We start from the raw sequence: 17,260 nt of genomic DNA on the forward strand, positions 1-17,260 counted from the left end.
TCCGTTTGCATTACCATGAACAAAAAAAAAAAAAAAATTTTTTTTTTTTTTGTTCATGATAATGCAAACGGATCTGTTTTGACTTTACATTGAAAGTCAATGGGGGACGGATCCGTTTGAAAATTGAGCCACATGGTGTCAACTTCAAACGGATCCGTCCCCATTGACTTACATTGTAAGTCTGGACGGATCCGTTTGCCTCCGCACGGCCAGGCGGACACCCGAACGCTGCAAGCTGCGTTCAGGGGTCCGCCTGCTGAGCGGAGCGGAGGACAAACGGTGTCAAACTGATGCATTCTGAGCGGATCCGCATCCACTCAGAATGCATTAGGGCTGGACGGGTCCGTTCGGGGCCGCTTGTGAGAGCCTTCAAACGGAACTCACAAGCGGAGCCCTGAACGCAAGTGTGAAAGTAGCCTTAGACTTTTCCTGCCCTTTATCCGCACAGGCCGCACACTGAATGCAGGCCGGATATTACAGCACAAAGTACATGGAGGATACACTATATACTGTAAATATTAAGGTTAAATTGCCGTGTTGGCACTTTGCGATAAATAAGTGGGTTTTGGGTAGCAGTTTGGGCACTCGGTCTCTAAAAGTTTCACCATCACTGCACTATAGCATTATATAGAGAGAACCGTTATATTACAGTACACAGAAGGCAGTATTATAGTAGTTATATTCTTGTACATAGGAGGCAGTATTATAGTAGTTATATTCTTGTACATAGGAGGCAGTATTATAGTAGTTATATTCTTGTACATAGGAGCAGTATTATAGTAGTTATATTCTTGTACATAGGAGCAGTATTATAGTAGTTATATTCTTGTACATAGGAGCAGTATTATAGTAGTTATATTCTTGTACAGAGGAGGCAGTATTATAGTAGTTATATTCTTGTACAGAGGAGGCAGTATTATAGTAGTTATATTCCTGTACATAGGAGCAGTATTATAGTAGTTATATTCTTGTACATAGGAGCAGTATTATAGTAGTTATATTGTTGTACATAGGAGGCAGTATTATAGTAGTTATATTCTTGTACATAGGAGTAGTATTATAGTAGTTATATTCTTGTACATAGGAGGCAGTATTATAGTAGTTATATTCTTGTACATAGGAGCAGTATTATAGTAGTTATATTCTTGTACATAGGAGGCAGTATTATAGTAGTTATATTCTTGTACATAGGAGCAGTATTATAGTAGTTATATTCTTGTACATAGGAGCAGTATTATAGTAGTTATATTCTTGTACATAGGAGCAGTATTATAGTAGTTATATTCTTGTACATAGGAGCAGTATTATAGTAGTTATATTCTTGTACATAGGAGCAGTATTATAGTAGTTATATTCTTGTACATAGGAGCAGTATTATAGTAGTTATATTCTTGTACATAGGAGCAGTATTATAGTAGTTATATTCTTGTACATAGGAGCAGTATTATAGTAGTTATATTCCTGTACATAGGAGGCAGTATTATAGTAGTTATATTCCTGTACATAGGAGCAGTATTATAGTAGTTATATTCTTGTACATAGGAGGCAGTATTATAGTAGTTATATTCTTGTACATAGGAGTAGTATTATAGTAGTTATATTCTTGTACATAGGAGGCTGTATTATAGTAGTTATATTCTTGTACATAGGAGCAGTATTATAGTAGTTATATTCTTGTACATAGGAGCAGTATTATAGTAGTTATATTCTTGTACATAGGAGCAGTATTATAGTAGTTATATTCTTGCACATAGGAGCAGTATTATAGTAGTTATATTCTTGTATATAGGAGCAGTATTATAGTAGTTATATTCTTGTACATAGGAGCAGTATTATAGTAGTTATATTCTTGTACATAGGAGGCAGTATTATAGTAGTTATATTATTGTACATAGGAGGCAGTATTATAGTAGTCATATTCTTGTACATAGGAGCAGTATTATAGCAGTTATATTCTTGTACATAGGAGCAGTATTATAGTAGTTATATTCTTGTACATAGGAGCAGTATTATTGTAGTTATATTCTTGTACATAGGAGGCAGTATTATAGTAGTTATATTCTTGTACATAGGAGGCAGTATTATAGTAGTTATATTCTTGTACATAGGAGGCTGTATTATAGTAGTTATATTCTTGTACATAGGAGGCTGTATTATAGTAGTTATATTCTTGTACATAGGAGCAGTATTATAGTAGTTATATTCTTGTACATAGGAGCAGTATTATAGTAGTTATATTCTTGTACATAGGAGGCAGTATTATAGTAGTTATATTCTTGTACATAGGAGCAGTATTATAGTAGTTATATTCTTGTACATAGGAGGCAGTATTACAGTAGTTATATTCTTGTACATAGGAGGCAGTATTATAGTAGTTATATTCTTGTACATAGTGTGGGGATTTGCTCTGGTAGACAGGCTTGCGGACGCAGTATAGAGGCAACGACAACGTCTTTAACTTAAACAGTTCGGTGTTTATTCACACATAAGGATAAGCAAAACAAAAAGTCAGTTTCAAGGAAAACAGTCACCTTGAGTCTGGTGTTTGCTCACACCATGCAGCAATGCAGAAGTCCTTGGACATAGCAGAAACCACCTGCTCTCACGCCAACAAGGTAGCAGGCCTTTACCCAGTCCCAAACTCCCAGGTCCCAACACAGAGACTGACAGAGCTTCGCTGTCAGAGAGGAGTAAATTCCCACCACCTGACAGTGCTGTCTGTGTTTTATAGCCCTAACCAACACCCGGCCTGGAACGTGGGAAGAAGCCACCCACCCTGCACTTTGGCTGCTCCCAGTAAGAGCCGGCCCAGATCGGCTTTACAGCCATACTAAATAGCAAAACCATGTCAGCCAACACTAGCTGCCGCTGACACATGAAATAACCGTCCCTTACCTCACGAGGCCAGGAATCTCGGTGACACATACCTTCTGTCAATGAAAGCCCCTTGCACCTTCCTACATACCTCCCCCCTTTGTTCAACCCTGAGGGGGTGAACACTTGCCAGACAGTGTACCCGGGACAGGGCATCCGCGTTTCGCTGTAAGGGGCCTGCCCTGTGTTCCACTGAGAACTTGAAGTTCTGGAACGACAAGAACCATCTGGTGACCCGAGCATTCCTCTCTTTGGCTTGGCTCATCCACTTGAGAGGGGAGTGGTCGGTCACTAGACGGAACTTTTTCCCCAACAGATAATAGTGGAGAGACTCGAGTGCCTCAATTTTGTTCACCTGAGGTTTGATCATTCCGCGCCCAATGATATACCCCAGGTACTTGGTCTCTTCTAACCCTATCGCGCACTTTTTTGGGTTAGCGGTTAAGCCAGCCTTCCTAAGGGAGTCCACTACAGCCTGTTCTTTAGGTAGGTGACTTTCCCAGTCGGTGCTGTGGATAACGATATCGTCCAGGTACGCCGAAGCGTACCGACGATGTGGACGGAGTACAATGTCCATTAGCCTTTAAAACATGGCGGGAGCGCCACGTAGACCAAAGGGTAATACCTTGTACTGATACAGCCCCTCTGGTGTGATGAAAGCCGCTTTTTCCTTGGCAGCCTCCGTCAAGGGTACCTGCCAGTACCCTTTAGTGAGGTCCAAACACATAAAAATATCGGGCTTGGCCCAACTTCTCAATAAGCTCATCCACCCGAGGCATGGGATATGCGTCAAACTTGGGCACCTTATTCAGTTTGCGGAAGTCGTTACAGAACTGCAATGTCCCATCCGGCTTGGGTATTAAGACTATCGGACTGGCCCACTCACTTTTTGACTCCTCGGTGACACCCAGCTGGAGCACTAGCTGCACTTCCTCCGCGATGGCTTGTCGCCGAGCCTCGGGTACCTGGTACGGTTATAACCAGACTTTTGCCTGAGGCTCAGTGATAATGTCATGCCGGATTATGGACGTGCGTCTAGGGAAGTCCGAGAACACGTCCGTGTTCCGACTAACGAACTCCCTGGCCTCCTGAGCCTGTTTAGAGGAGAGGCTGTCAGCAATTTTCACTGCGGCAGCCGCTTCCCTTGATACAGACAGAGGGGCAGAAACTGCTTCCCCTAGAAACCCTGGTCGCGGGCTGTCTTCTGTACAGGTTTCCCAATCTTTCCAGGGTTTGAGCAGATTCACATGGTACACCTGCTCCGGCTTTCGCCTCCCCGGCTGATGTACCTTGTAATCTACCACTCCAATTTTTTAAAGTACCTTGTACAGCCCCTGCCATCTAGCTAGGAACTTACTGTCTACAGTCGGTACCAGAACCAACACCCGATCACCCGGGTTAAAGTTCTGGACCCGAGCCTGGCGATTATAGACCCTACTCTGGGCTCGCTGCGCTGCCTCCATATGCTCCCTAACCAGAGGTAACACTGTTTCCATTCCTCCTTGCATCTGGGTGACGTACTCAACAACACTTTTATGCGGAGTGGGTTGCTGTTCCCACGCCTCTTTGGTGACGTCCAAGAGACCGCGGGGGTGTCTGCCGTATAGCAGTTCGAAGGGCGACAACCCAGTAGAGGCCTGGGGTACCTCTCGCACTGCGAACACGAGATAGGGCAGAAGAAGGTCCCAGTCCTTCCCATCCTTAGACACCAATCTTCTTAACACATTTTTTAATGTTTGATTAAACCTCTCTACCATGCCGTACGTTTGCGGATGATACACGGACGTCCGTAGTTGTTTTATGTGGAGCAACTTACAGAGTTCCCTCATGACCTTGGACATAAAAGGGGTCCCCTGGTCGGTCAGAATCTCTTTAGGTAGGCCCACTCGAGAAAACATCTCCATTAACTCCTTAGCTAGGAGTTTGGCTGACGTATGACGCAGCGGCACCGCCTCCGGGTACCGAGTGGCGTAGTCGAGGATGACCAGGATGTGATGTGTTCTCTAGCGGACTTCGGTACTGGGCCTATGAGATCCATAGCGATCCGCTCTAATGGAACCTCAATAATCGGGAGAAGGGCCAGAGGACTACGGAAATGTGGCTGGGGGCTCGTTATCTGGCAGGTTGGGCAAGACTTGTAATACTCTTTCACCTCTCTGAACACAGTGGGCCAGTAGAACCGCTGTAGAATCCGGTCCTGCGTTTTCTGCTGGCCCAGGTGTCCCCTAAGAACATGTTGGTGGGCTACCTCCAACACGAGCTTGCGATACGCCTTGGGCACCACCAGCTGTTCAATATGCTCACCCCGTAGTTGATTTACCCGCTACAGCATCTCCTGTTGAACCACAAAACGGGGGATCATAGACTCGGCCCCCGATTGTTGTGGCTCACCCCCAAATACTACCACATTCTCCCAGGCTCGGGATAGAGTCGGGTCCTGGTGCTGTGCTGTACCAAAGTTTTCTCCGGACCACCGAAGTGGCGGTCACCCCTACCACTGGCCCTTCGGACTCAGGTTCCCAGGGTTCTGGTCTCCCCCCTGAGCCGGGTCACTCTGCTAGGGTTACGTCTGTGTCCCGGGTATCGGTGACTCTCGCCTCAGGCCATAGTGCCGGGGAAGTCTCTCCCAATTATTAGTACATAGTGTAATTTTGTGGCGACAGCCACCTCATGAGTCCACCTGCCAGCCACCGTTGATAGAGAGACCAGGGCGGTGGGATAGTCCATTAAGTCTCCAGGAATACACACTACGCCGAATTTTCGGCCAGGATACTCGGCGGGCCGTACCAGGACAGCTCTTACCAGGGACACCAGGCTCCCTGAATACAGCAGTGCCACCGCCAGAGTGTCCCCCACTTCCACCTGGTGCAGGTGGCTATTGTCTATAGTCTCGGAGGTTCCTGTGGCACACAACTTCCTGGCATATAATTAGAGGCAGTAGTCATAGTTGGTGTCCATGGGTTCACCCCGATGGGGACAGTCGGCCCTTATGTGTCCAGGCTGCTGACCACCAGGGTTGGATTGCCAGAAGACCACCAGGGTTGGATCTACAGGGGGTACGTCCTGGGCGGGTTTGGCTGGCACCGGCCGCCGGGTCTGGGGTGGAGATTTCCGGGGTTTGACGGGCCCCCTCCCAAAAGAACCCCCCTGTAGATTTCTTTGTGGCCTCATAGCGCTCCACCAGGTCGACCATCTCCAAGGCATTACCCGGAGACACCTGGCCGATCCAGTGCTAAAGGGTCTATGGCAAAGCCCTCCAGAACACATCCGCCAAGAGACGGTCCAGCATAGCAGTGGGAGTCAGTATCTCAGGCTGCAGCTATTTTTGCAAACGGTGTAACAGGTCATAATACTGCGGTCTGGTAGGTTAAAATCCCACTGATGCACTCGCTGGGCCCGGACTAACACATTCATCCCCAGTCTCGCCAGGATCTCACCTTTTATGATCAGGTAGTCGGCCGCTTTATCATCGGGGAGATCACAAAACACTTGCTGGGGTCCAGACGCCAGGAACGGAGCGACGACCTCCGCCCACTGGTCTCGGGGTAACTTTTCCCTCATGGCCACCCTTTCGAACAACGCCAGTTAGGTCTCGACGTCATCCAAGGGATCGCCGCATGGACAGATTTTCAGGCGTTATGGACGTTCTGGGACGCTCCTGCCGCTTGCAACGCCATTACATGTTGTAAAAGCAGCTGGTTAGTTTTCTGCTGCTGCTTGTTAGCCTCCCATTGCTGCAAGTTAGCCTCCACGAGAGCTTTCACGACCGCCTCCATTTTGTCAGGGGACAAGGGTCGTAACCTTGTCGCCTTAATGTAGGACAGGCACTTGTGCCGGGGAAAACAAAAACTTTTCGGCCTGCCTCACTGCGTTTGCTTGCATCCGACACCAATTGTGGGGATTTGCTCTGGTAGGCAGTCTAGCGGACGCAGTATAGAGGCAATAACAAAGTCTTTAACTTAAACAGTTCAGTAAAGAAAAAGAAAAAAATGAAAAAAAAAATGAAAAAAAGAAAGAAAAAATGTGGGTGATTCAGTCAGCACAACCCTGTATGTAGGTGCACATCGCTATGGCGAAATACATATACAAACGGAAAATACAAATGTGATAGCACTCTGCATCCAGCATTCTGCCCTGCCTCTATGCTGGATGAGGCATTGGTGTACATTTTGGCCAAAGCGTAATAAGCCACTCACCACGTCAAGGTCGCCTCTATGGAGTGGTCCCTAACACTAGTTCCTACCTGTTTATGGGCCATGACAGCCACACAAAGTCCAGGGAATGCAGGTACAGCATGCACGCCAAGCACACTCTGCTTTTAACCCCGTCCGGTGCCATTACAGCTTTCATCGGATCCAGGGATGCAAGTACCAACATGCATGCTGAGCCCACTATATACTTATTTGTAGTATATATTGGAGGCGTGGCGATCTCCTTTGAGTCAAGCACACCTGACCAGTCAATCTGTCCTGGAGGCTGGTTCTAAAGTCAGTATAAAACTGAGTCTGCTTATATAGAACCTACCAGAAGCCATTTGGCTCCAGGAGAAGTATATGGTGGGCTCAGCGTGCATGTTGGTACTTGCACCCCTGGATCCGATGAAAGCTGTAATGGCACCGGACGGGGTTAAAAGCAGAGTGTGCTTGGTGTGCATGCTGCACCTGCATTCCCTGGACTTTGTGTGGCTGTCATGGCCCATAAACAGGTAGGAACTAGTGTTAGGGACCACTCCATAGAGGCGACCTTGACGTGGTGAGTGGCTTATTACGCTTTGGCCAAAATGTACACCAATGCCTCATCCAGCATAGAGGCAGGGCAGAATGCTGGATGTAGTGTGCGATGACATTTGTATTTTGCATTTAAACAGTTCAGCGTTTATTCACACATAAGGAAAGTGACAACAAATAGTCAGTTTCAAAGAAAAAACAGTCACCTTGAGTCTGGTGTTTGCTCACACCATGCAGCAATGCAGAAGTCCTTGGACATAGCAGAAACCACCTGCTCTCACGCCAACAAGGTAGCAGGCCTTTACCCAGTCCCAAACTCCCAGGTCCCAACACAGAGACTGACAGAGCTCCCAGTAAGAGCCGGCCCAGATCGGCTTTACAGCCATACTAAATGGCAAAACCATGTCAGCCAGCACTAGATGCGGCTGACATATGAAATGACCGGCTCTTACCTCACCGAGGTCAGGAATCTCGGTGACACATACCTTCCGTCAATGATGGCCCCTTGCGCCTTCCTACAATAGGATCAGTATTATAGTAGTTATATTCTTGTACATAGGAGGCAGTATTATAGTAGTTATATCCTTGTACATAGGAGCAGTATTATAGTAGTTATATTCTTGTACATAGCAGGCAGTATTATAGTAGTTATATTCTTGTACATAGGAGGCAGTATTACAGTAGTTATATTCTTGTACATAGGAGCAGTATTATAGTAGTTATATTCTTGTACATAGGAGCAGTATTATAGTACTTATATTCTTGTACATAGGAGCAGTATTATAGTAGTTATATTCTTGTACATAGGAGGCAGTATTATAGTAGTTATATTCTTGTACATAGGAGGCAGTATTATAGTAGTTATAGTCTTGTACATAGGAGGCAGTATTATAGTAGTTATATTCTTGTACATAGGAGCAGTATTATAGTAGTTATATTCTTGTACACAGGAGGCAGTATTATAGTAGTTATATTCTTGTACATAGGAGCAGTATTACAGTAGTTATTTTCTTGTACATAGGAGCAGTATTATAGTACTTATATTCCTGTACATAGGAGGCAGTATTATAGTAGTTATATTCTTGTACATAGGAGGTAGTATTATAGTAGTTATATTCTTGTACATAGGAGCAGTATTATAGTAGTTATATTCTTGTACATAGGAGCAGTATTATAGTAGTTATATTCTTGTACATAGGAGCAGTATTATAGTAGTTATATTCTTGTACATAGGAGGCAGTATTATAGTAGTAATATTCTCTTACATAGATGCAGTATTATAGTAGTTATATCCTTGTACATAGGAGCAGTATTATAGCAGTTATATCCTTGTACATAGGAGCAGTATTATAGCAGTTATATTCTTGTACATAGGAGGCAGTATTATAGTAGTTATATTCTTGTACATAGGAGCAGTATTATAGTAGTTATATTCTTGTACATAGGAGGCAGTATTATAGTAGTTATATTCTTGTACATAGGAGCAGTATTATAGTAGTTATATTCTTGTACACAGGAGGCAGTATTATAGTAGTTATATTCTTGTACATAGGAGCAGTATTATAGTAGTTATTTTCTTGTACATAGGAGCAGTATTATAGTACTTATATTCCTGTACATAGGAGGCAGTATTATAGTAGTTATATTCTTGTACATAGGAGGTAGTATTATAGTAGTTATATTCTTGTACATAGGAGCAGTATTATAGTAGTTATATTCTTGTACATAGGAGCAGTATTATAGTAGTTATATTCTTGTACATAGGAGCAGTATTATAGTAGTTATATTCTTGTACATAGGAGGCAGTATTATAGTAGTAATATTCTCTTACATAGATGCAGTATTATAGTAGTTATATCCTTGTACATAGGAGCAGTATTATAGCAGTTATATCCTTGTACATAGGAGCAGTATTATAGCAGTTATATTCTTGTACATAGGAGGCAGTATTATAGTAGTTATATTCTTGTACATAGGAGCAGTATTATAGTAGTTATATTCTTGTACATAGGAGCAGTATTATAGTAGTTATATTCTTGTACATAGGAGCAGTATTATAGTAGTTATATTCTTGTACATAGGAGGCAGTATTATAGTAGTTATATTCTTGTACATAGGAGGCAGTATTATAGTAGTTATATTCTTGTACATAGGAGCAGTATTATAGTAGTTATATTCTTGTACATAGGAGGCAGTATTATAGTAGTTATATTCTTGTACATAGGAGGCAGTATTATAGTAGTTATATTCCTGTACACAGGGAGCAGTATTATAGTAGTTATATTCTTGTACATAGAAGGCAGTATTATAGTAGTTATATTCTTGTACATAGGAGGCAGTATTATAGTAATTATATTCTTGTACATAGGAAGCAGTATTATAGTAGTTATATTCTTGTACATAGGAGCAGTATTATAGTAGTTATATTCTTGTACATAGGAGCAGTATTATAGTAGTTATATTCTTGTACATAGGGGCATTATTATAGTAGTTATATTCTTGTACATAGGAGACAGTATTATAGCAGTTATATTCTTGTACATAGGAGGCAGTATTATAGAAGTTATATTCTTGTACATAGGAGCAGTATTATAGAAGTTATATTTCTGTACATAGCATCAGTATTATAGTAGTTATATTCCTGTATATAGGAGGCACAATTATAGTAGTTATATTATTGTATATAGGAGGCAGTATTATAGTAGTTATATTCTTGTACATAGGAGGCAGTATTATAGTAGTTATATTCATTTACATAGGAGGCAGTATTATAGTAGTTATATTCTTGTACATAGGAAGCAGTATTATAGTAGTTATATTCTTGTACATAGGAGCAGTATTATAGTAGTTATATTCTTGTACATAGGGGCATTATTATAGTAGTTATATTCTTGTACATAGGAGACAGTATTATAGCAGTTATATTCTTGTACATAGGAGGCAGTATTATAGAAGTTATATTCTTGTACATAGGAGCAGTATTATAGAAGTTATATTTCTGTACATAGCATCAGTATTATAGTAGTTATATTCCTGTATATAGGAGGCACAATTATAGTAGTTATATTATTGTACATAGGAGGCAGTATTATAGTAGTTATATTCTTGTACATAGGAGGCAGTATTATAGTAGTAATATTCTCTTACATAGATGCAGTATTATAGTAGTTATATCCTTGTACATAGGAGCAGTATTATAGCAGTTATATCCTTGTACATAGGAGCAGTATTATAGCAGTTATATTCTTGTACATAGGAGGCAGTATTATAGTAGTTATATTCTTGTACATAGGAGCAGTATTATAGTAGTTATATTCTTGTACATAGGAGCAGTATTATAGTAGTTATATTCTTGTACATAGGAGCAGTATTATAGTAGTTATATTCTTGTACATAGGAGGCAGTATTATAGTAGTTATATTCTTGTACATAGGAGGCAGTATTATAGTAGTTATATTCTTGTACATAGGAGCAGTATTATAGTAGTTATATTCCTGTACACAGGGAGCAGTATTATAATAGTTATATTCTTGTACATAGGAGGCAGTATTATAGTAGTTATATTCTTGTACATAGGAGGCAGTATTATAGTAGTTATATTCTTGTACATAGGAAGCAGTATTATAGTAGTTATATACTTGTACATAGGAGCAGTATTATAGTAGTTATATTCTTGTACATAGGAGCAGTATTATAGTAGTTATATTCCTGTATATAGGAGGCACAATTATAGTAGTTATATTATTGTATATAGGAGGCAGTATTATAGTAGTTATATTCCTGTACATAGGAGACGTATTATAGTAGTTATATTCTTGTACATAGGAGGCAGTATTATAGTAGTTATATTCTTGTACATAGGAGCAGTATTATAGTAGTTATATTCTTGTACATAGGAGGCAGTATTATAGTAGTTATATTCTTGTACATAGGAGCAGTATTATAGTAGTTATATTCTTGTACATAGGAGGCAGTATTATAGTAGTTATATTCTTGTACATAGGAGCAGTATTATAGTAGTTATATTCCTGTACATAGGAGCAGTATTATAGTAGTTATATTCTTGTACATAGGAGCAGTATTATAGTAGTTATACTCTAGTACACAGTGGACAATATTATAGTAATGTCAGTAGTAAGTGGAGTTTCCCCTTAAATGAGTGTGTGAATGTAGAGTCTAGACCTTCATTAGCAGCTTGCGGATTTCAGGGATATCACTATTCTAGAGGTAATTTCAGTAATGTTCTGCTTGTATAAAAGGTTCATAGCGAAAATTCATTACAGGAGATTAATTATACTTTGGGAAACATTTCTTGGAGTGAATGTTCTGATATTCTGGGTCCTAAACAGTCATTGGAGCCTTCGCGGTGCATTCGAGTCACATTTGTTGTTAATAAAGCAGATGAATTAGATCCACAGTGAATGGCGCGGCGCCAGGGACGTATGTATTATTATCCGGCAATCATAAGACTCAATACATCAGGCTTCGCGGAGAGATGATGGGAGATTTGTTTTTTTCTTTTCAACAGATTGCTCATTAAGAAAACCCAGAAGCTGCTTTCTGCGGGGTTGTTGTGTGCTGAGATTAATCTGCCCTCTGTCTGATTTCCTGCAGATCAGTAAATAGTGGAAATATTCTACAAACGTTTTATAGTTAAGAATCTAGAGAGCAAGACAAGATGAGGCGGCCATGACACGTCTCCTCACTACATACCTCCACATGTCACTAAGCCCTAAAGAGAAATGACTAAAGTCAAGTGGAATTGCTCTTCTCTAAAGGTTACATCTCTCAAAACTGATACTCCACTCACATCCAGAGCTGCATTCACAAGTCTTATGGGTGCCAGAAGCGAGATTACGACTCACAAACACAGTAACTAGTCAGAAAACTACCTTCACTACAATTTACATCATGTGCCTTTCTGGCAGGTCACAGAACAAACATTTTTTGTGGGAGTGCTTTTAACCCATTTTGCTACAAGCGCCATACATGTACAGCGGGCGTCATGGCCGGGAAGTCTCTGCTGTCTTAAACAGCAGAGACCTGCGGCTAATTACAGTGACCGGCAATAATGCTGATCTCAGTAATTAAAGCCTTTAGATGCCGTGATCAAGTGATATCACGGCGTCTTAATGTGCAAAAACTCGTAAGCTCGCGCTTCCTACCAACAGCCCCTGCGCCGAATGGAGCCATCGATAGTTGCGCTGAACACTATGAGCCTCGCTGACGATAAAGGATAAGAAATGAGCAATTTTCAATCCAAACCCCATTTTAAAAATCCCTGATAGTACAAAAAAAATCTAAATCACAAAATTTTAAAAAAATATTAAAAAAAATTTAAAAAAATTTAAAAAAATAAAAGTTTCCCTCCTTTCCATATAATTAAAAATAAACACCTAAATAACAATAAATATAAACATCATGGGTATCACCACGACTGAAAACATCCATACCATTAAAATATGAAAAAATTTCCAATACGGCGAATGGCGGAAAGAACAAAAGGGTCAAAATGGCCGATTTGCCATTTTTTCATTGCTTCTCTTACCTCAAAAAATGCAATAAAATGTGATCAAAAAGTCAAGCCCACTCCAAAATGGTATCAATATAAACGATGGATTGTCGCGCAAAAAAGAAGTCCCTAAACAGCTCAGTAGACATAAGTATAAAAAAACTATGGTTGTCAGAATATGGTGGTGTAAAAAATATATATATTTTTAATCAAAGTTTAAATGTATTTTTACACAATTTAGAGATAAAAAAATCGTTGTAATCGTACTGACCCATAGAATGAAGGGCATGGCTTTAGATTTGCCGCAAAGGAAACCCTATGGGAACAAAACCCGTAAAAGGAGGAATTGCGTTTATTTTTTTCCAATTCCACCCCATTTGGAATTATTTTACTGCTTTCCACTACATTTTATGCCATAAATCTCTCAAAAAATATGCCCTCATACAGCTATATGAACGGAAGCATAAAAAAATTATGGTTAAAGAAAGATAAGTGGAAAATAATAAAAACCTCCGGTAGTGAAAGGGTGCAATACACTCTAAACACACTCTAGGTAAGTTATAGCTGGGAATGGTGGTTAGTGTTACAAACAGAGCAACATATTTAATACCACTAACAAGATTAACTTAGTTGTTTCAATTTTGAAGAAGTTTTTAGATCACATTTACAAAACAACTCCCGAAGTACAAGAATATAACTACTATAATACTGCTCCAATATACAAGAATATAACTACTATAATACTGCTCCTATGTACAAGAATATAACTACTATAATACTGCTCCTATGTACAAGAATATAACTGCTATAATACTGCTCCTATGTACAAGAATATAACTACTATAATACTGCTCCTATGTACAAGAATATAACTGCTATAATACTGCTCCTATGTACAAGAATATAACTACTATAATACTGCCTCCTATGTACAAGAATATAACTACTATAATACTGCCTCCTATGTACAAGAATATAACTACTATAATACTGCTCCTATGTACAAGAATATAACTACTATAATACTGCCTCCTATGTACAAGAATATAACTACTATAATACTGCCTCTATGTACAAGAAAATAACTACTATAATACTGCCTCCTATGTACAAGAATATAACTACTATAATACTGCCTCCTATGTACAAGAATATAACTACTATAATACTGCCTCCTATGTACAATAATATAACTACTATAATACTGCCTCTATGTACAAGAAAATAACTACTATAATACTGCTCCTATGTACAAGAATATAACTACTATAATACTGCTCCTATGTACAAGAATATAACTACTATAATACTGCTCCTATGTACAAGAATATAACTACTATAATACTGCTCCTATGTACAAGAATATAACTACTATAATACTGCTCCTATGTACAAGAATATAACTACTATAATACTGCTCCTATGTACAAAAATATAACTACTATAATACTGCCTCCTATGTACAAGAATATAACTACTATAATACTGCCTCCTATGTACAAGAATATAACTACTATAATACTGCTCCTATGTACAGAATATAACTACTATAATACTGCTCCTATGTACAAGAATATAACTACTATAATACTGCTCCTATGTACAAGAATATAACTACTATAATACTGCTCCTATGTACAAGAATATAACTACTATAATACTGCTCCTATGTACAAGAATATAACTACTATAATACTGCTCCTATGTACAAGAAAATAACTACTATAATACTGCTCCTATGTACAAAAATATAACTACTATAATACTGCTCCTATGTACAAAAATATAACTACTATAATACTGCCTCCTATGTACAAGAATATAACTACTATAATACTGCCTCCTATGTACAAGAATATAACTACTATAATACTGCTCCTATGTACAGAATATAACTACTATAATACTGCTCCTATGTACAAGAATATAACTACTATAATACTGCTCCTATGTACAAGAATATAACTACTATAATACTGCTCCTATGTACAAGAATATAACTACTATAATACTGCTCCTATGTACAAGAATATAACTACTATAATACTGCTCCTATGTACAAGAATATAACTACTATAATACTGCTCCTATGTACAAAAATATAACTACTATAATACTGCCTCCTATGTACAAGAATATAACTATTATAATACTGCCTCCTATGTACAAGAATATAACTACTATAATACTGCTCCTATGTACAGAATATAACTACTATAATACTGCTCCTATGTACAAGAATATAACTACTATAATACTGCTCCTATGTACAAGAATATAACTACTATAGTACTGCTCCTATGTACAAGAATATAACTACTATAATACTGCTCCTATGTACAAGAATATAACTACTATAATACTGCTCCTATGTACAAGAATATAACTACTATAATACTGCTCCTATGTACAAGAATATAACTACTATAATACTGCCTCCTATGTACAAGAATATAACTACTATAATACTGCTCCTATGTACAAGAATATAACTGCTATAATACTGCTCCTATGTACAAGAATATAACTACTATAATACTGCTCCTATGTACAAGAATATAACTACTATAATACTGCCCCTATGTACAAGAATATAACTACTATAATACTGCCTCCCATGTATAAGAATATAACTACTATAATACTGCTCCTATGTACAAGAATATAACTACTATAATACTGCTCCTATGTACAAGAATATAACTACTATAATACTGCTCCTATGTACAAGAATATAACTACTATAATACTGCTCCTATGTAGAAGAATATAACTACTATAATACTGCACCTATGTACAAGAATATAACTACTATAATACTGCTCCTATGTACAAGAATATAACTACTATAATACTGCTCCTATGTACAAGAATATAACTACTATAATACTGCCTCCTATGTACAAGAATATAACTACTATAATACTGCCTCCTATGTACAAGAATATAACTACTATAATACTGCTCCTATGTACAAGAATATAACTACTATAATACTGCCTCCTATGTACAAGAATATAACTACTATAATACTGCCTCTATGTACAAGAAAATAACTACTATAATACTGCCTCCTATGTACAAGAATATAACTACTATAATACTGCCTCCTATGTACAAGAATATAACTACTATAATACTGCCTCCTATGTACAAGAATATAACTACTATAATACTGCCTCCTATGTACAAGAATATAACTACTATAATACTGCCTCCTATGTACAAGAATATAACTACTATAATACTGCTCCTATGTACAAGAATATAACTACTATAATACTGCCTCCTATGTACAAGAATATAACTACTATAATACTGCCTCTATGTACAAGAAAATAACTACTATAATACTGCCTCCTATGTACAAGAATATAACTACTATAATACTGCCTCCTATGTACAAGAATATAACTACTATAATACTGCTCCTATGTACAAGAATATAACTACTATAATACTGCTCCTATGTACAAGAATATAACTACTATAATACTGCCTCTATGTACAAGAAAATAACTACTATAATACTGCCTCCTATGTACAAGAATATAACTACTATAATACTGCCTCCTATGTACAAGAATATAACTACTATAATACTGCCTCCTATGTACAAGAATATAACTACTATAATACTGCCTCTATGTACAAGAAAATAACTACTATAATACTGCTCCTATGTACAAGAATATAACTACTATAATACTGCTCCTATGTACAAGAATATAACTACTATAATACTGCTCCTATGTACAAGAATATAACTACTATAATACTGCTCCTATGTACAAGCATATAACTACTATAATACTGCTCCTATGTACAAAAATATAACTACTATAATACTGCTCCTATGTACAAGAATATAACTACTATAATACTGCTCCTATGTACAAGAATATAACTACTATAATACTGCTCCTATGTACAAGAATATAACTACTATAATACTGCTCCTATGTACAAGAATATAACTACTATAATACTGCTCCTATGTACAAGAATATAACTACTATAATACTGCCTCCTATGTACAAGAATATAACTACTATAATACTGCTCCTATGTACAAGAATATAACTACCATAATACTGCTCCTATGTACAAGAATATAACTACTATAATACTGCTCCTATGTACAAGA

The 17,260-nt window shown here is 38.6% G+C and overlaps 1 protein-coding gene across 3 annotated transcripts in view; it reads right to left on the reverse strand.

Annotated features, from left to right (window-relative positions):
- Nucleotides 1-17,260, reverse strand: part of PDE2A (phosphodiesterase 2A) — a 426,878-nt gene that overhangs the window by 137,377 nt on the left and 272,241 nt on the right. The window lies entirely within an intron of this gene.

The sequence above is a fragment of the Bufo bufo genome, chromosome 3, assembly GCF_905171765.1.
Source record: "Bufo bufo chromosome 3, aBufBuf1.1, whole genome shotgun sequence".
In the NCBI taxonomy this organism is placed as follows: Eukaryota; Metazoa; Chordata; class Amphibia; order Anura; family Bufonidae; genus Bufo; species Bufo bufo.